Consider the following 24619-nt stretch of genomic DNA (forward strand, 5'->3'; position numbering starts at 1 on the left):
TCCTCTCCTCTCCTCACCTCTCCTCTCCTCTCCTTTCCACTCCTATTGAGTCCTGCTGTGCCGGACGTGTTAGAACTCCAGTATGAACTGGAGTCAAAAGCGGCCAAATGGTATGCCACCATTGACATTGTTAATGCCTTCTTTTCCAATCATTTGGCCAAAGAATGTAAGCCACAGTTTGCTTTCACATGGAGGGGCGTTCAGTATATCTGGAACCGTTTGCCCCAGGGGTGTAAACACATCCCGACCATTTGCCATGGGGTTGATCCAAACTGTATTGGAACAGGGATGTGCTCCTGAGCACTTAAAGTACATTGATGACATCATTGTGTGGGGCAACACAGCAAGGGAAGTTTTTGAGAAAGGAGAGCAAATAATCCAGATCCTTCTGTGTGCCGGTTTTGCTATTATGCGAAGGAAAGTGAAAGGACCTGCCCAGGAGATTCAGTTCCTAGGTATAAATTGGCAAGATGGCCGTCGTCACATCCCGACAGATGTGATCGACAAAATCACTGCCATGTCTCCGCCACTAATAAGGAAGAGACAGAATGGTTTCTGGGCGTAGTGGCTTTTTGGAGAATGCATGTTCCAAACTACAGCCTCATTGTAAGCCCCCTTTATTATGTGACGCGAATGAAGAATGAGTTTACATGGGTTCCCTGAGCTGCAGCAGGCTTTTGAACAGATTAAACAGGAGATAGCCTGTGCCGTGGCCCTAGGGCCAGTACGGACTGGACAGGATGTGAAGAACATCCTCTATACTGCTGCTGGAGAGAACGGTCCCACTTGGAGTTTGTGGCAAAGAGCCTCGGGAGAGACACGAGGCCGACCCCCTGGGATTCTGGAGTCGAGCTTACAGGGGGTTGGAAGAGGGCTACACTCCAACTGAGAAGGAGATCTTAGCTGCATATGAGGGGGTTTGGGCTGCTTCTGAAGCAGTCGGTACTGAAACACAGCTTCTTCTGGCACCTCGACTGCCAGTGCTGACCTGGATGTTCAAGGAAAGGTTCCCTCCACCCATCATGCTACTGATGCCACTTGAAGTAAGTGGATTGCACTGATTACACAAAGAGCACGGATGGGGAACCTCAGCCATCCAGGAATCCTAGAGGTCATCATGGACTGGCCTGAAGGTAAAAAGTTTGGAACACCACCAGCAGAAGAAGTATCGCGTGCTAAAGAGGCCCCCACCATACAATGAACTACCAGAGAACGAAAAGAAATATGCCCTGTTCACAGATGGATCGTGTTGTATTGAGGGAAAGCATCGCAGATGGAAATCTGCTGTGTGGAGCCCCACACGACAAGTTGCAGAGGCCACTGAAGGGAAAGGAGAATCAAGCCAATGTGCAGAGGTAAAGGCTGTCCAACTGGCCTTAGATGTTGCTGAACGGGAGAGGTGGCCAATGCTCTATCTCTACACTGACTCATGGATGGTGGCAAATGCCTTATGGGGGTGGTTACAGCAGTGGGAGCAAAGTAACTGGCAAAGAAGGGGTAAACCTATTTGGGCTGCTGAACTGTGGAAAGACATTGCTGCCCGAACAAAGAATATGGTTGTAAAGGTGCGCCATGTAGATGCTCATGTGCCCAAGAGTCGGGCTGCTGAAGAACAGCAAAGTAACCAACAGGTAGACCGAGCTGCCAAAGTTAAGGTGGCTCAAATAGACCTGGACTGGCAGAACAAGGGTGAATTATTTCTGGCTCGGTGGGCCCATGAGACCTCAGGTCATCAAGGGAGAGATGCAACATACAAATGGGCCAGAGACCGAGGGGTGTACTTAACTATGGATGCATTGCACAGGTTATTCATAACTGTGAAACATGTGCCATCATCAAACAAGCCAAGAGGATGAAACCTCTCTGGGAGGAAGGGCGATGGCAAAAGTTACAAATATGGGGAAGCATGGCAGGTTGATTCTATCACCTTGCCACCATCTCGCAAAGGTAAGCGTTATGTGCTTACTATGGTGGAGGCAACCACTGGGTGGCTTGAAACATTTGCAGTACCCCATGCTACCGCCCGAAACACCATACTGGGTCTCGAGAAACAAGTCCTGTGGAGACATGGCACCCCAGAAAGGATTGAGTCAGATAATGGGACTCATTTCAAAAATTCTCTTGTAAATACTTGGGCCAAAGATCATGGCATTGAGTGGATTTATCATATCCCCTATCATGCACCAGCTTCTGGTAAAATTGAACGATACAATGGGCTGCTAAAAACCATGTTGAAAGCAATGGGTGGCGGAACTTTTAAGCATTGGGAGAAGCATTTGGCGGAAGCCACCTGGTTCATCAATACTAGAGGATCAATCAGTTGCGATGGTCCTGCCAGCTCCCTACATACTGTCAAGGGAAATAAGGTTCCTGTAGTACATGTGAAGAATGTGTTGGGAAAAGCGGTTTGGGTCTTTCCAGCTGCTGGGAAGGGCAAACCTCTTCGTGGAACTGTTTTTGCCCAGGGACCTGGGTCCACTTGGTGGGTGATGCAGAGAAACGGGGATGTTCAGTGTGTACCTGAAGGGAATTTGTTGTTGAGGGAATGCAGTCAGTAATTCCATATATATGTTTATATAGATTTGTGTGTGCATGTGTTTAATGTTTGGTAATTATTGTCTGTTTGTGTATATATTAAGCATGATGTAGTGATGTAGAATAAGGGGTGGAATGTCATGGTTTTGTGATTTTTGGCTGTTGGTATTCCACATCATAACATCATGTGGGGCACTGGGACTTCAACTGTTAATGCTCAAGTGCTGGGTACCTGTCCAGAAGAGAAGAACTACATTTCCCAGGGGACTTTGCGGTCAGGGAGAGGAGGTTTAACTCCTGGCAAGGTCACCTGATGCTCTTTCTCGCCTGCCCTTCGTCGTGGGCGCTGCTCCTATCTCCCTGCTGCTCAACTGGACTGCGCATCTCACCTCAGCATTGTGGTGAGGCCTATCCACCTTTCGGACATTCCCTCTCTCTCTCATTATATTTGATTTATTAGCTTCAGTTCTGATTATATTGTATTATAGTGTGTTATCGTGCTTCCGATAATATACTTAGTAAATTAGTTTGTTTCTCCTCAGATCGGTGCCGCTGTTTTAATTATTTTGGGGTCCCCTGTTTCCTTTTTTCTGGAGGCGCGGATCTGCGGATCCCTCCGCCCCGCTCGTCACAGAACCAGCCCGAACCAGCCCCTAAACCGTTGACAATAATCCACCTTGGCATGATTGTAGCTCCATATATTATCTTTCTAACATTTACCCCCCACACCTTGCAAAGCATTACTTTTTAACAGCTTTGTTTTCCACTGAAATTATACTTCGTGTTTTCAAGGATCCCTGTTATATCAACTTCAGCTTATGCTTCCATATGTGACTGCCTCTTGTTTTCTTCTGCAGCAAGTTCAGTTTCAGAATGTCGTAAGGGTAAAACAGTGCATAATATTTGGTTTTGGTAAAACTTCAATTATTTCCCTTCAACTTCTCACTTCCCATTACTTTTTGTTTTCCTTTTTTGAATTATCAGACATACATATTTGCCCCTAAATCATTTTATTTTGGTCTAAAACTTGTGCTAATCCTTTTCTTCTGGATTATATCCACATTGTAAAATGCCTTTGAAGGACTCTTTAAAACATTCCTTCTGACTTCTATAGCAATCCTAAAAAAGCAAATTTCCTTGTAACTTCGAGCCACTACATATTATTCTCCCTCCTTGACAGATACACAATAATTTTTTTTCTTGGTTGCCATTCTTCAGTTTTAGAGTCATTTAAGGCTGCTCATAACACAGATTATATAAATGATGTTTTTCTGTGAAAATTATGAAACGCTATCAAAGTTAAGGTATGAGTAAATTACCAAAATACAATATTTATTTTTATGATCTACTTTGAAAATTCAACACCTCCATCCTAACTTGTTTTTAAGAAACGATGCAATCTGTTGTTCAAGATATTGCCTTGTACATTACAAAAAGGTAAAAGAATTAAGACTCAGCACACCTGCACAAAAGTATCAGTCTGTATATTTCCTTCTGGATAAACACTGGTCATTTGTTTCCTTCCACCTGTCCCTTCTCTTTGCCTTTCTGTAGTACCTTACTTCTATAAGAACTACGATGTTGAATTATTTGGAAAACAATTACACAAAAAAAGTTATGAATCATTAAGATTCAACCTTTACTGTTTCTATTTCAACCAGCAACCCCAAGTTTTTACCTCCACGTAATCAGCTAGCTTTTCTATAGAATTACACAATTATGCCTGTAGAAATACCTCTCACTCAGTCTGTTGTGATTTCTCCGGCATCAGCAATGACTAAGGGTAGGGAATTCTAGAGCACTTTGAGAACACACATGGAAGAAACTAAATTTTGGAAACAAATAACATATTTCTTTTTAACTGGAAACTTTGAAGTTAATCCTCTATCAGCACTGGCTTAAAGAGGAAATACTTCAAAAGTACTTAAAACTCCATAGAGAATTTAAATTGGTAAGATGCCTTCAGAAAACATTCAGATATGCAAACTTTGCTTTGTTTCTCCAGGTAGTTGCCCACTATCTCCTTTTTAATTCCCTATGTTGCTAGAATGAGCAAATTTTGTTTCCTTCCTTGTAGAAGAAAGAAGATATGGAACTGGGTAGTGGAGAATAAAGAGAGATTTCCACTCTATCTTTCCTCTGTGTATAATCTTATCTAACATTCACTAGCCGGCTACAGACTTTACAGCTTTCCATACTGTTATGGTTTTATGATTTTTGGTTCTCGGTATTCCACATCGTAACATCATGTAGTGCACTGGGAGTTAAAGAGTTAATGCTCCAGTTCTGGGCACCTGTCCAGAAGAGAAGAAGAACTACATTCCCCAGGGGGCTTTGCAGTCAGAGAGGAGATAGAACTCCTGGCAAGGTCACAAGACCTTCCTTTTTTTCAGCTCTCCTCCCTGCTGCTCAACTGGACTGCGCATCTCACCTCAGTGTTGTGGTGAGGCCTATCCACCTTTCAGACATTCTCTCTCTCATTGTATTTGATTTATTAGCTTCAATTCTGATTATATTGTATTATAGTGTGTTATCTTGCATTCCGATAATATACTTAGTAAATTAGTTTGTTTCTCCTCAGATCGGTGCCGCTGTTTTTAATTATTTTGGGGACCCCTGTTTCCCCTTTCTGAAGGCACGGATCTGCACATCCCTCCACCCCACTAGTCACAGAACCGGGCCCGTAAACGGTTGACACATACATATAACATGTCCTATAATCCATTTCTTCAACATTTTCATATTGGTAACTTAATACTCACATATACCCAAATTCTGCCATAAAGCCATAGGGAAACAAATAAAAGTAAATTTGAAATGAGAAGCAAAACTTAAAAAAACAGCTCCCAGCTCACCCTGCTGGAGGGCATGAGTCATGATTTTGAACACTTTCCTCTCTCTAAGCCCATACTGCTAGGTGTGCTGGCTATGCAGCCCCGTGGCCCTTCGGGTCTGTAGGCAGTGCACCTTCTGCAAGGACAATAACTCTTAAACAGCTGCAGAACTCGCATATCCCTCACACTTCAGGAAATGCCAGTCCCCTCAGCACGACACCGCCCGCGGGCGGGGCCAGCTCCTCCACTTCCGCCACGCAAGGAGGCGGAGCTCCAGTCAAGTGAGAGGGGAAGAGGCTAGCTTCTTTCGCTCTGCTTATTTGGTGTTGGGGTAGGTGGAGAGGATGGTGGATTTGCGTCTGCTGTTGGCGGGGGGGGGAGGGGTGAAAAGTCAGTGAGTGCACGTGGCGTTTTGTCACGTTGTGGGGAAAGTAGTCCCGCGCGAGCGTGGAGGCGAGGAGGGGCGACTTACCGGCCGACCGAGGTGAGGAGCTGTCACGTGATGGCGTCGGTCGCAGTTGCTGCTTTGTGAGCACATTGGGTAAATACCGAGTTCGGGGGGGCGGGGGGGGGGGGGGGGGGGGGCGCGGACGGTGTGCTGTGTCTTTCTTCCCCTCCCCCCATCTCGCCTTGCATGAGGGCAGTAGGCCCACCGGCCCATCCCCAACCTGACGGATGTATCGCTCCCTTATCCAAATAACGTTGAGGCTTCGGTCTGGCTGCGGCTTTTGTGTAGTGGCAGCAGCCCATCTACTAAAGGCCAGGCGGCTCTGCCCCACTTTTGCTGGTGTTTACCCCACTACCAGTCGCTTAGTTGGTGTCTGTGGCCTGCCCTGTGTTGCCACCCCCCCCCCAATCCACAGGTCACAGACCATGTTCTCTGGGGCAGAGGAGAAGCAGGAGTGGTTCTAGCCCACATCCATGCTTGATCCTTTTGCATAGGATGGGGAGCTGTCCCGACCTATCAGCCACCCTGAAGTGTGTTGCTTCCTGTCCCCTTCAGGGTGATTCCCTGCCATGGTACTCTTGCTGAGGTGGCCAAGGCCTGGAGTGTTGGTATCTAGGGGGGGCAAAAGGTGTGTGGAGATATGAGAAGGGCAGCCAATTCTCTCAGCAGGCCAGCCAAGGGGTTTGTGCTCACAGGCCCTCATGTGCAGTTGGGCACAGGAGAGAAATTTATTGCCATGGGTAACTCCTGCTTTGTGTCCTGTTTGTGTCTTTACTTCCACATTGCCTCTTGATCCTGGTTCCTCATTTCCTGTTAAAGGATGTAGGCCAGATATGTCATGGTCACAACTACCTAGGACTTACCATTAGTAAGCATCAGAGTGGTGACAGCAGATTATTTGAGGACAGGACTACAAACCAACCTCTCTTCCTGTTAACCTTCTCTTCCTAGTCCCCTTATCTCCTGGCTATGTATGGCTGCTGAGAATGGGAAGCTGGGGCAGGGCTTTATTGGGCTTGCTTGTATTGCATGAAAAGAAGTTCCTTCAACAAGAGCAAACAGAAATTACAGCAGGGAGGTGAACTGGTAGTAGAAACCCTTCTAGAAGCAACCAAATGTAGAGAGGGATATGGTGCACCTTCAAGTCTGATGGAAAGGATCTGAACTCTGGGATGTGAAATACACACTTTAAAAATAAACAGGAGAAAAAACAATGTGATGTCTGCAATGCCACTTAATGTTACTCCAGTGAACCTGCTTTGCAGCCTCTTACAGTTATATTAAGTCAGGAGTGTGAGTCCTACAGAGCTTTCTTGTTTGTGTTCAAAGGTATATGCAGTCCTGTGAAACAGAAGCTTAGGGGTTTTTTTTGTATTGAACTATGTAAGGGAAAGCTCACAAGGGCCAGCTCAGTTCTCTAGCTACTGATCAGCCTTACTTCAAATTGGCTAAGTGTTGAATGCTTATAGTAAAGCAACAGATCAAAACAATAGCCTCTGGGGTGGCAGTGGCTGGTGAAACTGAGAGGCTGTCTTGTCTTGAGAGCAGCTGTTTTTGTTTCAAAGAAAGAAAAAAGCTGGATGTGAGGGAAGTGAGAAGGATATGCAGGCTTAGAGGAGGGCTTTGCATTGGAGGCCTTCAGAGCAAATTGAAATTGTCCTTCAAAGCTAATGACTTCAACTTAACTTTTGGAGACTTGCTCTTTTAATATTTACCAGACTTTCCTTTAGCAATTCCTTTGACGGTTATATCACAACGTCCAGTGGAATATGGGTTAGGGTTCCTATCTTGACTGACTTGGTATTTATACCTAAGCGTGATTTCTCTGTGGTGGTATGGCCTAACTTTTTTAAGGAATTTATTTTTAACCTTATGCTAGTGTCATGGTTTTATGATTTTTGTTATCAGTATTCCACACCATAACATCATGTAGAGCACTGGGACTTAAAGAGTTAATGCTCCAATTTTGTGGAGTGTCCATTTTTCTGGGTACCTGGTTCTCAGAAGAGAACTACATATCCCAGAGGACTTTTCACTGTTCCATTTCCATTTTCTGTTCAGAGGGAAAGATAAAACTGCCCACGAGTCGTGAGACAATCCCTTCTTTTACTGCTTGTGGTGTGAGCTCCCCATTCATCTCACCTTCAGTGTTAGAGTAAGGCTTTCAGTTTTGGACACTATCTCATTTTATTTGATTTATTAGCTTCAATTCCAAGTATATTGTACTGTAGTGTGTTATCTTGCATTCCACTAGCATATTTACTAAATTAGTTTTCTCCCTTAGCTCATTGCTGCTGTTTTGTTTTTAGGCCCATCTCCCTTTTTTTTTTTTTTTTTCTTCCCCCTTTTCCTTCTTCCCCCTCTCCCAGGGTGTGGATCCATGGGTTCCCCTGCCCCAGTTATTCATGGAACAGGCTGATCTGGCCCAATAAACCATTGATTGCTAGTTAACTTTAAAGCAAGCTAAGCTAAATCAGTTTGCAGCACTAATGATATCTTGGAAATGTTCAAGGATTTTAGGGTTCAAGATTAGCTACAGATGTGCCACTAAAATCTAGGGGAAGTTAAGGAGAATCCCAACAACAAAATATTGTTACTTACCATAATGTGTTTTTTTTTTTCTTAGCTCCAATTCCAAAAGGATAAGTTATCTAATGTTTTATCTTTTTTCCCCATATACTTTTATTTAATGTTTTATGAGGAAAACACCATTTTTGGTATGTTCTATATTTGTTGCTGGTGTCCCCCTAGTGATAGTAATCACAGCAAAATAATATGCTGATTAATAGTGTTTGCAAAATGTTTGTATCATAGAACACTACTGATACTAGTTATTAATATAATATTAATAATGTTTAATTGTAATTTCAGTAACTTTTAGTGCCAGTACTTTGGAATAGGTTTTTTGTGAAATAATAAAATTATGCATCTTTTTTTGTCTCTTGTTTGACAAAAGTGCAGGAGCAGGGCTCTGGAAGAAACAGCATTGTCTTCAGATTTGCAACAGCCTCATATGACATGGATAAAAGGGAAGTTGAGTGACTTTTCCACTTTATAAGATGCCATTGTAAAAGAACCTTAGTGTTATGTATGTCTATTTCAAAACTATTGAATGGAAGGTGTTAAAGGAAATTCAAGTAATATCCACTTCAGTGTTGATTTTCTGCTGGAGCTTTCTTAATTTTAATTAACTTGTGTGTTTTTTTCCCTGATACAGTCTGCTCATTTGTAAACCACTGCATCCTTTTTGCTTCTCAGAGACCTAGTTTGGACTTATACTGCTTTTCATACAGTTTCCATAAACAGGTTATGTTCATTAAAGTGAGAACTAGGATGAAAGATTGTGGAGTAGCTCCTCTGAATGCTCACCCATCTCTAAGGATCTAGGCTTGCAGAAAAAATTCCATAAAGGAAAGATCTCCAACTAGAGATCCTTCCCCAGTGGCAGTCAGCCCTTCAATGAGGTCTAAGAGAGCTGCAACCAGGCTCCACCCCTGCCAGTCACACAGCTGAATTGCCTTCACCTGTGCTCCCAGGGCTGACTGGTTCCTTTTCCCAGATGCTCAATGAGAGGCTCAGGATGTGACTCAATAGTTCCCATACACTCCCCACTCTTTGTATTAAGTATTTTGAGAATGGTCAGTATAACAGAGTGAAGCATATGGCTTCTGAAAGGTTTTTTTTGTTTTCTTTTTCTTTTTGGTTTTAAATGTTAACTGAATCATGGCTCCTCTATAGTAAGCACTAGACTGATTAAACAGGGCCACCCAGAGCAAGTTGCCCAAGCCCATGTCCAGGCATCTTTTGAAGATCTCTGAGGAGGAGACTGCACAACCTCTCTGGGTCACCTGTGCCAGTGCTCAGTCACCTGCACAGCACAGAAATGCTTCCTGGTGTTCAGAGGGGACTTCTTATGTTCTAATTTGTGCTCATTGCCCCTTGTCTTTGCATTGGGCATCACTGTAAAGAGCCTGGCTCTGTCCTCTTTGCACCCTTCCTTCAGGTATTTGCATGTGGTGACTAGAACCCCTTCTCCTCAAGCCTTGCCTTTTTTCTCTAGGTTAAACTACTTGACAAATTTTTAGTCCTTTAGGGAAACTCAAAGCCATATGCTCTTACATCCCTCTGGGAAGACAGTGAATTAAAGATGGAATTTAGGAGGAGTGGTGGTAACAGGCACTTTTATAGCTCTTCATTGCTGGAAAAGGTGGCAGGAGACCTGTGTGGATGAGCAAGGAGCTCATGCGCAAGCTCAAAGGAAAGAAGGTCCATGAAATGTGGAAGAAGGGTCTGACTACTTGGGAAGAATACAGGAATGTTGTCAGGGCCTGCAGGGATGCGACGAGGAAGGCTAAAGCCCGCCTGGAATTAAATCTGGTGAAGGGGATAAAGGGTAATAAAAAAAAGCTTTTTCAGGTATGTTAACAGCAAAAGGAAAGCTAAAGAGAATGTGGGCCCCTTACTAAGTGAGGGGGGTGTTCTGGTAACGGGGGATGCTGAGAAGGCAGAGATACTGAGTGCCTTCTTTACTTCGGTCTTCAGTGAAAAGGCTCTCCCTCAGGTTTTCCATACCCTGGAGGTTAGTGAGAGGGTCTGGGGAGTGGGAGACTTCCCTTTAGTCAGGAAAGAGGTGGTCCATGAGCGCTTAGGCAGTACTAAGGTCCACAAATCCATGGGACCTGATGGGGTACATCCACGTGTGCTGAGGGAGCTGGTGGAGGTCATTGCCGAACCGCTCTCCATCATCTTTGAGAGGTCTTGGATAACGGGGGAGGTCCCTGAAGACTGGAGGCTAGCCAATGTCACTCTGGTCTTCAAAAAAGGCAAGAAGGAAGACCTAGGCAATTATAGGCCAGTCAGCCTCACCTCTGTCCCCAGAAAGGTGATGGAACAGCTTGTGCTGGATGCCATCTCCAGACAACTGGAAGAAAAGGAGGTTATCAGGAGTAGTCAGCACGGGTTCACCAGGGGGAGGTCATGCTCAACCAACCTGGTGGCCTTCTATGATGTTGTCTCTGGCTGGGTGGATGGGGGAAGAGCGGTAGATGTAGTCTATCTTGATTTCAGCAAGGCATTTGATACTGTCCCCCACGACATCCTTATAACAAAGCTGAAGAAGTGTGGGATAGATGAGTGGACAGCGAGGTGGGTTGAAAACAGGCTGACTGGCAGAGCGCAGAGGGTCGTCGTTGGCGGTGCAGAGTCTGGTTGGAGGCCTGTAACTAGCGGTGTTCCTCAGGGGTCTGTGCTGGGTCCGGTCTTGTTCAACATCTTCATCAATGACCTTGATGAGGGGATGGTGGCCACCCTCAGCAAGTTTGCTGATGATATGAAGTTGGGAGGATTGGCTAACAAACCTGAAGGCTGTGCTGCCATTCAGCGAGACCTGGACAGGCTGGAGAGCTGGGCAGAAAAAAACCGAATGAGGTTTAACAAAAGCAAGTGTAGAGTCTTGCATCTGGGGAGGAATAATTCCATGCACCAGTACAGGTTGGGGGATGACCTGCTGGAGGGGAGCTCTGCGGAGAGGGACCTGGGTGTCCTGGTGGACGACAGGTTGGCCATGAGCCAGCAGTGTGCCCTTGTGGCCAAGAGGGCCAATGGCATCCTGGGATGCATTAAAAAGAGCGTGGCCAGCAGGTCGAGGGAGGTGATCCTCCCCCTCTGCTCTGCCCTGGTAAGGCCTCATCTGGAGCACTGCGTCCAGTTCTGGGCTCCCCAGTACAAAAAAGAGTCTCCTTCTCTGGAGATGTTCAAGTCTCGCCTGGACGCCTACCTGTGAGACCTGGTGTAGGGAACCTGCTTTGGCAGGGGGGTTGGTCTCAATGAGCTCTAGAGGTCCCTTCCAACCCCTACAGTTCTGTGTGATTCTGTGAAAGGCGAATGGGTTTTGGATATGTGCATAGAAAAATGCCATGAAAATGCAGTAAGATGTGTATTTTAAATCTGAGTAATTTTTTTGCTTGTAAGTAAGGAATAATTGTATCAATGCTAGCTGAACTGAAGACCATAATTCAGTAGTTCTGTGAGGAAAACAGGTCAAATGTTTGATCATCTGAGTGATAAAATTGCTTAAGTCCTATCTTTGTTCTGTCTAGGAATTGGATGGTTTGTAAATGATAGTTCAGTGTGCATATAGCATACATGAAAGGCTAGGCTGAATTCTTATTGCACTTATTCTGTACTTATTGTACTATTGTTTGATCTTGTTGAACAAGATTATGAATATGATACAAAGGTGGGAGGAGTGGCTGACACACCAGAAAGCTGTGCTCCCATTCAGCAAGACCTGGACATGCTGGAGAGCTGGGCAGGGAGAAACCTTATGAAGTTCAAAAAGAGCAAGTGTAGGGACCAGTACCTGGTAAGAAATAACTGCACACACAAGTACAGGCTAGGGGCTGACCTGCTGGAAAGGAGAAATGCAGAGAAGGACCTGGGTATCCTGGTGGACAACAGGGTTGACTGTCAATCAAGTGTGCCCCTGTGGGAAGGAAGGCCAGTGGTATCTTGGGGCACATTAAAAAGAGTGTGGCCAGCAGGTCAAGAGAGGTGATCCTCCCCCTCTATTCTGCCCAGGTGAGGCTACATCTGAAGTACACTATCCAATTCTGGGCTTCTCAGTACAAGAAGGACAGGGAACCTCTGGAGAGAGTCCAGCAGAGGGCTACAAAGATGATTAGGGGACTGGAGCATCTCTCTTATAAAGCAAATATCCTGGGTCACATCAAAAGAAGTGTGGTCAGCAAGTTGAAGGAGGTGATTCTGCCCCTCTACTCAACACCTCATGTGGAGTGCTGCATCCAGAGTGCAGTCCTCAGTACAGGAGACGCCTGTACAGTTACGAGCAGTGGGCCCAGGTAAACCTCATGAGGTTCAACAAAGCAAAACACAAGGTCTTGCATCTGGGTTATGGCAATTCCCACTACTGACACAAGCTGGGGGAAGAAAGGATTGAGTGCAGCCCCACCAAAAAGGACTTGGGGGTACTGGTGGATGGCAGCAGCTGGACATCAGCAAACAGTGTCCCCTCACAGCCCAGAAAGCCAACCGTGTCCTGGGTTGCATCCAAAGCAACGTGGCCAGCAGGGCGAGGGGGAGATGCGCCCCTCTGCTCTGAGCTGTGAGACCTCACCTGGAGTGCCGTGTCCAGATGGGGAGTGCACAGTGCAGGAGGGACGTGGGCCTGACAGAGCGCATCCAGAGGAGGGCTGCAGAAGTGGTGCCAGGGATGGAACACCTCCCCTGTGAGGACAGGCTGAGAGCAGGGAGAAGAGAAGGCTCCAGGGAGACCTGGGAGCAGCCTGTGAGTGTCTAAAAGGGAGCTACGGGAAAGAAGGGGACAGATTTTAGCAGGGTCTGTGGTGATAGAACAAGGGGAAATGGCTTCAAGCTCAAAGGAGAGAATTTGATTAGACATACAGAAAAATCTTTTTTAAGATAAGGGTGGTGAGGCACTGGAACAGGTTGCCCACAGAGGTCATGGATGCCCAGTCCTTGGAGACATTTGAGGTCAGGCTGGATGGAGCTCTGAGCAACCTGATTGAGCTGTAGATCTCCCAGCTCATTGCAGGGGAGTTGGTCTAGATGACCTTTAAAGTCCCTTCCAGCTCAAATGATTCTATGAAAGGCTGAGAGACCTGAGACTGTTCAGCCTGGAGAGGAGGATACTGAGGGGTATCTTACCAACACTTAAAAATATCTAAAGGGTGAGTGGGAGTCAGTTGGATGGGGCCAGGCTCTTTTCAGCAGTACCCAATGACAGAACAAGGGGCAATGGTGCAGTCTGGAACATAGGAAGTTCCACCTGAACATGAGGGAAAATAATATTTCCTGTGAGGATGACAGTATGTAGGACAAGAGGGAATGGTTGTAAAATGAGATGGGAGGTTTAGGTTGGATATTAGGAAGAAATGTTTCACCCACAGGGTGGTGAGGCACTGGCACAGGTTGCGCAAGGAGGCTGTGGATGCCCCATCCCTGCAGGCATTCAAGGCCAGGCTCAATGTGGCTCTGGGCAGCCTGGGCTGCTGTTGGCGACCTGCACACAGCAGGGGGTTGGAACTGGAAGAGCACTGTGCTCCTTTGCAACCCAGGCCATGCTGTGATTCTATGCTCTGAAAGTAATGCCTCCTATTTCCATGAAAACTATAAAAGCTACAAAGAGCACAATAAGAGTATTTGAGCAAATTCTCAGCTACAAAACACCATTTTTCAACATAGTCACTGCCATTATGCATTTTCACCAGCAATGAACAACAGCCTGCATTTCACACTCGTAAAAAATCTACACCACCAGAGGTGACCTACTCCCCACTGTTACCTCTCCTGAAATGCACTACCCACCACCTAATTGTGCTCACATCCATCATTTATTCACTATAAATGTTCAGCAAGCATCAATGAATATCAATGGGTACAATTTTTTCCCCGTGGAGGAGTTCAGCTCTATACCCATGCTCAGTAAGTACCTACATGTCAGTCTTTCACAGAATCACAGAATTGTAGGGGTTGGAAGGGACCTCCAGAGATCATCGAGTCCAACCCCCCTGCCAAAGCAGGTTCCCTACAGTAGGTCGCACAGGTAGGCGTCCAGGCAGGTCTTGAACATCTCCAGAGGAGGAGACTCCACCACCTCCCTGGGCAGCCTGTTCCAGTGCTCCGTCACCTCACTGTAAAGAAGTTCTTGCGCACATTTGTGCGGAACTTCCTATGCTGCAGTTTCCGGCTGTTTCCCCTTGTCCTGTCTCCACTCACCACTGAAAAGAGTCCGGCCTCGCCATTCTGCCCCCCACACATTAGATATTTATAGACCTGGATCAGGTCCCCTCTCAGTCTCCTTTTCTCAAGGCTGAACAGACCCAGTTCACTCAGCCTTTCTTCATAGGGGAGATGCTCCAGGCCCTTCACCATCTTTGTGGCCCTCTGCTGGACTCTTTCCAAGAGATCCCTGTCTTTTTTGTACTGGGGAGCCCAGAACTGGACGCAGTACTCCAGATGAGGTCTTACCAGGGCAGAGCAGAGGGGGAGGATCACCTCCTTTGCCCTGCTGGCCACGCTCCTTTTAATGCACCCCAGTAAGCCATTGGCCCTCTTGGCCACAAGGGCACACTGCTGGCTCATGGCCAACCTGTCGTCCACCAGGACACCCAGGTCCCTTTCTGCAGAGCTCCCCTCCAGCAGGTCATCCCCCAACCTGTACTGGTGCATGGAATTATTCCTCCCAGATGCAAGACTCTACACTTGCTTTTGTTAAACCTCATCCGGTTTTTTTCTGCCCAGCTCTCCAGCCTATCCAGGTCTTGCTGAATGGCAACACAGCCTTCAGGCGTGTCAGCCAATCCTCCCAACTTCGTATCATCAGCAAACTTGCTGAGGGTGGCCATTATCCCCTCATCAAGGTCATTGAAGAAGATGTTGAACAAGACCGGACCCAGCACAGACCCCTGAGGAACACCGCTAGTTACAGGCTTTCAATGGTTCACAGGTTTCAACTTTCAATGGTTTACACGGCTTGTACACTAACAAAGGTTCAATGGTTTCAACTTTCAATGGTTTACAGGCTGGTTCGGCCTGGTTCTGTGACCAGCGGGGCGGAGGGCTCTGCAGATCCGCGCCTCTGGAAAAAGGGAAACAGGGGACCCCAAAATAATTAAAAACAGCAGCAATGATCTGAGGAGAAACAAACTAATTTACTAAATATAGTATCGGAATGCAAGATAACACACTATAATACAATATAATCAGAATTTAAGCTAGTAAATCAAATATAATGAGAGAGAGAGAGAATGTCCGATAGGTGGATAGGCCTCACCACAACGCTGAGGTGAGATGCGCAGTGCAGTTGAGCAGCAGGGAGATAGGAGCAGCGCCCACGACGAAGGGCAGGCGAGAAAGAGCATCAGGTGACCTTGCCAGGAGTTAAACCTCCTCTCCCTGACCGCAAAGTCCTCTGGGAAATGTAGTTCTTCTCTTCTGGACAGGTACCCAGGACTTGAGCATTAACAGTTGAAGTCCCAGTGCCCCACATGATGTTATGATGTGGAATACCAACAGCCAAAAATCATAAAACCATGACACAGTCACCATTTTGTCAGATTGTCCCTCTGCAGCCATCTATCGCACAGCAACAAAATGTAATGGAATATTGGTGGGAAGGTTCAACCTCTACTATCATACCACCAACATTCACCTCTGATGTCATGGGCCAACATAATAAAATATGAGGCAGTACTTTTGGAGCAGCTCTGGTACCTTTCTGTAACTTCACCCAGGATCATGGTGTTTCCCAAAGTAAAGACTAATTGAGAGAAGAGTCTGCTAAAATAAAAAACCTTGTTTTTTTCCAGTAACATATACCACTAAAGAAGTTCCAGAAGGAAGAGATGAAATCATAGATTGTGAGACAGTATCAGAATAAAGTTTCTTTCCTTAATCTTTTGTTTTTACTATGCAAAAATATTTAATGAAAACTCACAGCCACTTAGTTCAGTTTAGGTTTCCCAAGTGAAAACTTAAAAGAAGTGGAGTGTTGCCTTTGCTTCGGCAACCTCTGATTAATGTCCTGTCATGAAGTGCTCAGACAGCCCCGGCCAAATCACACGCTTTTATGACACCAATGTGGTGAGCGGCAAATGGCACTTATTGCAAGCAACACACTCTTCTTATAGTTGTCCCTTATATCACAGTGCTACCAATCACCCTTGCTACGGTTATCTGTGTCCAATAGACATGTGGCATGTCTTGTCTTGCCATGTCTCATCATGGTTTTCTTATGAGTCAAGGAGTCCCCGCAGAGGCTGATGACTGTTACAGCCCCCCTTTCACATATTCGCTAACCACACAAGGGGCCCACACAGATTACGCCTGGTTATGCCTGATGACCTTGACAGCCCCCGCTTTACGTATTTCGTTGACTACATCTCTAACTTGCGTATTTTGTTAACTACATCTCCCCCTCCCTAAGCTCAAGCAAATCTACTACAACTCGAGAGGACCCTAACCGCATACACCCCGAAATCCCCGCATTGCGCCTATACATGCCATTGTCCTCTCGGTTAAGCCTTTTGCCCCGTTACATCGCGATTCGCCAAATAATCCTACCCTAATGTCTTAAACCATACTTATAAATGTAATATACCTATATGCCTATATATAATATGACTATAAGCGTAAAGCATATTAATATTAGACCTAATACAACTATAACTGAATAACGAATAGAGTTAAACAGAGTTAAACATTCTCATCGCTTTGGTGGACCATCCCAGAAGCACTTCCCATCAGTGGTGTTCTCTGTCCTTCTTTACTCTCTCTAGGACACGATGTATCTCTTCTGTGTCATGGTGAATGGTGATCAAGGCTTTCTGTCCATTATCTCTTACATGTTTCAGCAACTGGTGCAGGTCATCATGTTGCAAAAGCTTCCTTACCAGTGTCCTTCCTTGGTAAGCCAAAACGAGATTCATCCCACTTGGAGCAGGTGATAGGTCTTTAATCACCGTATAATTATCCTGCAAGAACTGATGTGATGTCACCGACACTAATTAAAGCCACATCCTACAATACTAGTAAAGTTATAGACAGAGAGATTAGAGATTAGAGTGATTGCTGATAGCTCTAGTGGCACTATGAGTATGAAATTACAAAGATCCTTGTACAAACACAACCTTTCCCAATATATACCAACATTGTCTTAGGTACCTGTTGGAGTGTACCTCAAAAATGACAAACATTTGTTCAATATCAAGGCAGATGTCTCAGGCTTTGAGAGCATTGCTCTCACAAACCAGCTGTATGGAACTGCTTGTTCTCCAGGCCTCAATCTGGCCACCTGTCCATGAAGGGAACCCATTCTGATGCCCACAATGCATACTGCACTGGCTTAAGCACCATGCACATCAGATTTGTTACATGAGGAAAGAGAAGGCTTGATGCTGTCAGGATTTCTAATGCATTTAAAGTGAGGAGTGATTTCAATCCCCGTTGCTCTGCACAATCTATCAGGTGTGTGATGTCTTTCGGATCGAGGGATACCTCTTCCGGGCCTCTGTTATCGTTCCCTACTATCAGAAAGATCTCCAGTACTCTTCCTTCCTCTGTCAAGCTAGATCTAAACTTCTCACCATCTGTTAGTGCATCTCTCTTAACTCCTAAATGCAAATTCACCTCTCTCCTTTCGCTATCCTTTTCAGTCACAGCTGGAAGCTGCGGGCTCCGCACTGCTCCCACTGTGCCCATCTCTCTTTGATCAAGCACTGACTGTTGTAGAGGCTTCTGATTGGTTGCATGCGCACTCAGTCTTGTAGAAGGATGTGTGGGTCGAGTCAGTGGGCCTGAACACTGTGGCAGAGAGTGGGTCCGGAGACTATCGTTATTTCTTTCTCCGTCGGGTGCAACCTGAGCAGAGGGCGCCAGCCGCACGCCACCTACACCTTCAGGCGCAGTCAGGGTGGACAGTGCTGGCCGGACACTATCATCCGAGCACCTGTAACTTACATCGCTTCCCTTTCTCTCTGCTGTATTTTCTTCTACTACCTCCCTAAGTTTTGACCAATCCGTACCCAAGCCTTTCCCGCAGTCCCCACCCCCCTGGGTGTTACTGCATTCCACCTCCTGAGAGGAGACAGCAAGTGCCCCATCCCAGCTCACTTTTTTCCCTGCCCCCACAGGTGGTGTTAGGTTACACAGAGAAGGATACAGCGGTTGTCCTGAATACGGCTGGGGAGTTTCAGCGACCTTGGATTCCTGCACTTGAGCCGTTTTGCAAGATAAAAGTGCAGACAGTTCAGCGCAGTCTTCTTCTATTTGTTTATGCGAAGCTGGAGCCGAGAGGGGAGCAGAAGGGGGTGCTGAAGGTGCGGACGAGATGTTAGTCGCCATAGCTGAGGGCATATTTGCGGTGTTCTCTTCCTCAGGGGACCTGCAGGAAAGTACGCTTCCCGCGCCGTTTCTCACGGTGTTATTAAATTCCAAACCCATCATAACGCGCGCAGCTTCAGGAATTTTATCTTCTTCTCTCGCGGCTCGGAGGGCGCCGAGGACCAACCCCCAAATTTTAAGCTCTGCAACTTTCTGCTCCTCTATCGCACGCTGCGCAAGCGCGGATGTAAATGCATCCCATCTAGTGGGGTCTAAAATGCCCTGAGGGGAGGGAAGATTCCACTCCTCTTCCAGGCGAGTAAGTACAGCGGCAATGTCCTTCTCAGAAGGAGCATCCTCACCGAAATAGTCCTTACAAGCTTGATGCAATACCTTAATGACGGATTCCATGGTTGTCCAGGGTGATCAGCCCTCCACCTTCCACAAGTCTACCGCTGTGGGATAACTTCGCAGCTGCGCTCACAGCCCCAGGGGGATCAGTCCCTCCGGCTCTTCCGCCGCCTTACCGCCGCGGGCTCCTGCGTCCGCCGCGCAACCGGCTGTCACACATTCACGACAGGGACATGGCATTATCACGTCGGGGTCACCACTTGTTGCCTTTGCTTCGGCAACCTCTGATTAATGTCCCGTCGTGAAGTGCTCAGACAGCCCCGGCCAAATCACACGCTTTTATGACACCAATGTGGTGAGCGGCAAATGGCACTTATTGCAAGCAACACACTCTTCTTATAGTTGTCCCTTATATCACAGTGCTACCAATCACCCTTGCTACGGTTATCTGTGTCCAATAGACATGTGGCATGTCTTGTCTTGCCATGTCTCATCATGGTTTTCTTATGAGTCAAGGAGTCCCCGCAGAGGCTGATGACTGTTACAGCCCCCCTTTCACATATTCGCTAACCACACAAGGGGCCCACACAGATTATGCCTGGTTATGCCTGATGACCTTGACAGCCCCCGCTTTACGTATTTCGTTGACTACATCTCTAACTTGCGTATTTTGTTAACTACAGTGGAGTTCTTTTTTTCAACCTTTGTCAGGTTCTTAGAGATGAGCAGTTGCAGAAATAAGACAGAACTGAAAAGGACACAAAATCATTTTCATTTTTTACTGCCAATTCTGGATTGTTCCTTCTATGGTGTAGTGGAAATGCTAAGTCAGGGCCTGAAACAATGACAGAGCACCTGGTGGGAAGGCAGGGCAGACCCAGGGGAGCTCAGGTGCATGCAATGCCACCGGGTGACCAGAAGGGGTGGAGCCAGGACCCACCCCTTCCCAGACCTCATTTAAGAGATGGCAGTGGAGGTAAGGGTATCTTTTTAAAGATTCATGTATACCTGATGCCTTATGAAGGTAAGCAGCTTCCTTTCATGATTTCTTTGCCTTGTGCTGTTGTGCTTGAGCAAATCCTCACTTGCTGCAGCTTGGGATCTCGCTGTTCTGCTGTCATTGTTGCTCTTTCCACTGTGTTACACTTGGTGAACCAGGTGGATGTGACAGAAGCATACATATTTAGGATGGATTGTCTTAAAACAATAATGTGTTGACTGCTTATCAGGACTCCTACTACCCCAAAGGATGAACTCTTAGGGGAAAACCCTTGTACTGCAATGGGCTGCCCAGGGAGGTGGTGGAGTCACAGACCCTGGAGGTGTTCAAAGAACATTTAGATGTTGTAGTGAGGGACATGGATTAGTGGGAAATATTGGTGGTAGGTGGATTATTGGACTGGACGATCTTGGAGGTCTTTTTCAATCTTGGTGATTCTGTGATTCCTGGGTTTCCCATGGCTGAGTATCACATGAATTATTGAAGAATGAGGGGCTGTAAGGGCTAATGGTCCCATTATTAAATCCCCTTCCAATATGGCAGAATTTTTGAATAAATTAAGACAATTTTTCTAACAACCAAGGAAAGAGTAATAGTATCAGTTGCTGTAGCATGGCTGCTACTACTATTAATTCATATCATTCCTCTGAGGAAGGATTGAAAAACAAAAACAAGCTTTTAAAAGCCCATATCAAACAACTGGAAAATAAAATGGGGTAAACTGCCTCACCTTGAATGGCATTTCCCCTCTAAAATTAAGAACTGTATCTGTAGAAGGGGAAAAGGACTTAGATCAACAGAACCCCAGAAGAATTTCAAAATAAAAGAAAAATTAAGATGACGGAAGTCCAACTAGAGGATCTGGGAACCTCAGATCTCTAGAATTAAGACCATTAATTATTCAAAAACCCAAGGAAGTTCAGGACAGATCGGTGAGGTTGCCACACAAAAGAATGGCCTCCTGCCCACACTGCATTACATGTGACAGCAGCCATATACAGGCATGCCAAACTCATGGATTTATTACACTGATTTAAACAGAAACCATGAGAGAACATACCAGCTTGGCTCTTTAGATTATGGGACATGGGGACCAAAACTGTGGTTATTAATGGACCCGAGATTTCTAAACTTGCATCCATCATCATGCATCTGGCCCTCAGACAGACTATATGCAGCTGTGATGTATAATGAAGAAAATCATTCTCTAATTCAGTAGATAATGACTATGTAGGATCACATGGCCAAATAAAAGTGATGTCCCAATACATACTGGTCTGCGGACTTCAATGGAGGAACTTCAAAATTATACCAGGGAACTGGGAATGAAGGAGATGATTTATGATGACACCTTTGAGAGTCCAGATCTGGTTAAGTTCTCAGCAGGGATGATGGACCTCATCTTAAAACAGGTACCTCCCCATCAGTATGGTACGCTGGTGTCCATACTGAACCCTTTAGTGGCCTCAGAAGCCATTATCCAGTAAGCTGCCCAACTGGTGGCTGATCTAGGGGAGACAGAGCACCTTTGGACCAGGTGCAATATCTGAACGTTGGAAAGAGTAGAGGTCCTCCCTGTAACTAAAAATAGGATACCTGCTTGGTGAATATCTCAATCAGGACCCATACGGGTATCCCAAAAATAAATGTTTAATGGCATAATCCAGGCTGGGATTCAATTTGCAAAAACTGATTGCCAGCCCAATCATGTCCTCCTCCAGCTATGGAGGCAGTTGAAGGACAATCAGGAGTTTCAAAATATCCCCCAAAAAAGCAGGGCTAAGCATTATTGAACAAGTACCAATGAGAACATGGAACCTAGAAGATTTCCTAGTTCCTAACAAAAGGAAAAAGTTTCCTCAAGTGATCCGGGTCACTATGCCCGAGCTACCTGAGGAAAAAGAATTGGAAATAGCACAGTTACTTGCATGACAGGGGATGCCAGGCCTCCTGCACCTAGGGCTCCCAGACAGGACCAGAGGCTATATGTTGAATTGACCATTTTTTGGTCCCTGAAGAACATATTAAGTTATAAACATATAAACACATAAAGTGTGTTAAAACAATTATGGTTTCAAATTGGCTGGGTACTTTTTGGTTATATGTTTGTTTTGTTGTTTGTTTTTGGTTGGTTTTTTTTTTTTTTTTGTGGGGTTTTTTTTTTTTTTTTTAGTCTAGCTTCAGAGTTCTGGGAGCAACAAGAACTGACACCCTTCCTACAACTGTATGGAGTCCTGCTCCTTGAACTAGATAATTCAGTGAAGAACAGAGAAAACAAACTTAATGAGCAGCATCCCCCAGGGCTCTGTCTTGGGACCAGTGCTCTTTGACATCTTTAGCAGTGACAGCAATGACAGAATCGAGTGCACCCTCAGCAAGTTTGCTGATGACACCAAGCTGAGTGGTGCGGTTGACACGGTGGAAGGAAGGGATGCCATTCAGAGGGACCTCAACAAGCTGGAAAGGTGGGCCCATGTGAACCTGATGAGGTTCAACACAGCACAGTGCAAGGTTTTACACTTGGGCCGGAGGAATCCCAGGCATCCATACAGACTGGAAGGAGCGGTCCTTGAGAGCAGCCCTGCAGAGAAGGACCTGGGGGTCCTGATAGATGAAAAGCTGAACATGAGCCAGCAGTGTGCTCTTGCAGCTCAGAAAGCAAATGGCATCCTGGGCTCCATCAGCAGAGGGGTGGCCAGCAGGGACAGGGAGGTGATTGTCCCCCTCTGCTCTGCTCCTGTGAGGCCCCATCTGCAGTGCTGTGTCCAGGTCTGGAGCCCCCAGCACAAGAAAGACAGGGAGCTGATGGAGAGGGTCCAGAGGAGCCACAGAGATGATCAGGGGACTGGAGCACCTCCCCTACGAGGACAGGCTGAGGGAGCTGGGCTTGTTCAGCATGGAGAAAAGAAGCTGCGGGGTGACCTCATGGCAGCCTTTCAGTACCTAAAGGGAGCCTACAAACAGGAGGGGAATCAACTCTTGGAAAGGGGAGATAACGGCAGGACAAGGGGAAATAGTTTGAAGTTGAGGGAGGGAAGATTGAGGTTGGATGTCAGGGGAAGTTCTTTGCTATGAGAGTGGTGAGGTGCTGGAACAGCTGCCCAGAGAGGCTGTGATGCCCCGTCCATCCCTGGAGGTGTTCAAGGCCAGGTTGGATGGGGCCCTGGGCAGCCTGGGCTGCTATGAAATGTGGAGGTTGGTGGCCCTGCGTGTGGCAGGGGGTTGGAGATTCGTGATTCTTGAGGTCCCTTCCAACCCAGGCCATTCTGTGATTCTGTAATACTTATAAAACACTGCATATTCAAAAAACAAACAAAAACCCAAAAACATAAGTATTCCTGAAAAAAAAAAAAAAAACCCAAAACCTTTTCAATAAAGCAGAATCTTCTATAATATATAGATTGCTCCAAAAGTAATACCACCTAATTATTTCCATAGGAACTACAACATATACAAAAAGCACAATAACACTACTTGATGTAGCTGCAAATTTGCTCTAATATACATTCTGTTATTGCCTGATTTCTTATTCTCAGGGATGCACTAATCTTGAGCTTGGAAAAAGCAGTGCTAGAATGTCAACCAAGTCTCTTGGGCCCCCCTTGTATATACCTGCTCCTTTCTAGCATGCTTTATGTTGGAAGTTATAAAGAGTGATAATTCTTCATTCTCCCATAGTTTAGTATCATTTTGGGCTATATTGGTAAGAACTGGCCTCACTTAAAACTCAAGAGTAACAGAACAAGCATAAGCAAAATTGCACACAATACCAAGTTGACAAGTTGTGATTAGTGAGGAAAAAAATGCTCAACATCAAATAGGAAAATTCAGCAGTAAAACCAAGAATTCCAGTTTTCTGACTGAAGCAGGTCAAGATCAGGATTAATGTCACAGGAAACTAATCAAGCTAGACAAAATGTTAATACTGCTCACAACCACGTGTAACGTGATGGAAAGCACAACAAGATCCCAAGCTGCAGCAACCAGGAATCAACTAAGACACAACAGCAGTAGACACATAAAGAGACTGCTTACCTTCAGAAGGCCTGTGAGGACCTCGCATAAGTGGGGACCTCCAGTGAAATATCTTCACCCTTACCTCCACTGCCATCCCTTAAATGAGGTCTGGGAAGGGGTGGGTCCTAGCTCCACCCCTTCCGGTCACCCGGTGGCATTGCATGCACCTGAGCTCCCCTGGGTCTGCCCTGCCTTCCCACCAGGTGCTCTGTCATTGTTTCAGGCCCTGACTTAGCATTTTCTCTATACTAGTCAAAGCAAATTCTTGGCTGTGGATATTGTCTTGGTGTCACGGATTTGACCAGATCAATCTATGTCCGTGACAGGGGCGACAGGCCTCTGCCCTCCCCCCCCCACCCCAGTCCCACAAAATGGGAAGGAAGGAAGGGAGGAAAAGAACAGCGGCAACAATCTATGGAGGAAAACTTATTTTACTATAATATCGGAATACAAGATAACACAATAGATACAATTTAATTGCAATTGAGATTAATAAATCAGACAAGATGAGAGAGAGAGAGTTCCCGGGACCGATTCAAACCTGAAAATCTTGGAACGGCTAGGAAAGCACCC

The 24619-nt window shown here is 46.0% G+C and overlaps 3 protein-coding genes across 8 annotated transcripts in view; 1 reads left to right on the plus strand and 2 right to left on the minus strand.

Annotated features, from left to right (window-relative positions):
- Nucleotides 1-5624: 5624 nt before the first annotated feature.
- Nucleotides 5625-24619, plus strand: part of LOC125686399 (ubiquitin-associated protein 2-like) — a 165572-nt gene continuing 146577 nt past the window's right edge. For 3 of the 6 annotated variants that reach the window (XM_048930327.1, XM_048930331.1, XM_048930332.1), the window contains exon 1: nucleotides 5722-5910. The gene's annotated coding sequence lies outside the window, so the exon portion shown is untranslated. Of the gene's footprint in view, nucleotides 5701-5721; nucleotides 5911-24619 lie in introns of those variants that run through there. The other 3 variants (XM_048930328.1, XM_048930330.1, XM_048930329.1) reach the window with 3 other exon arrangements.
- The window catches only part of LOC125686444 (uncharacterized), a 182414-nt gene continuing 172778 nt past the window's right edge, over nucleotides 14984-24619 (minus strand). Inside the window, exon 2 of the mRNA XM_048930426.1 lies at nucleotides 14984-15013. The gene's annotated coding sequence lies outside the window, so the exon portion shown is untranslated. The remainder of the gene's footprint in view (nucleotides 15014-24619) is intronic.
- LOC125686402 (uncharacterized) overlaps nucleotides 24425-24619 on the minus strand; it is a 218178-nt gene continuing 217983 nt past the window's right edge. Inside the window, exon 2 of the transcript XR_007373786.1 lies at nucleotides 24425-24587. The gene's annotated coding sequence lies outside the window, so the exon portion shown is untranslated. The remainder of the gene's footprint in view (nucleotides 24588-24619) is intronic.

Source organism: Lagopus muta, chromosome W, assembly GCF_023343835.1.
Source record: "Lagopus muta isolate bLagMut1 chromosome W, bLagMut1 primary, whole genome shotgun sequence".
Classification (NCBI taxonomy): Eukaryota; Metazoa; Chordata; class Aves; order Galliformes; family Phasianidae; genus Lagopus; species Lagopus muta.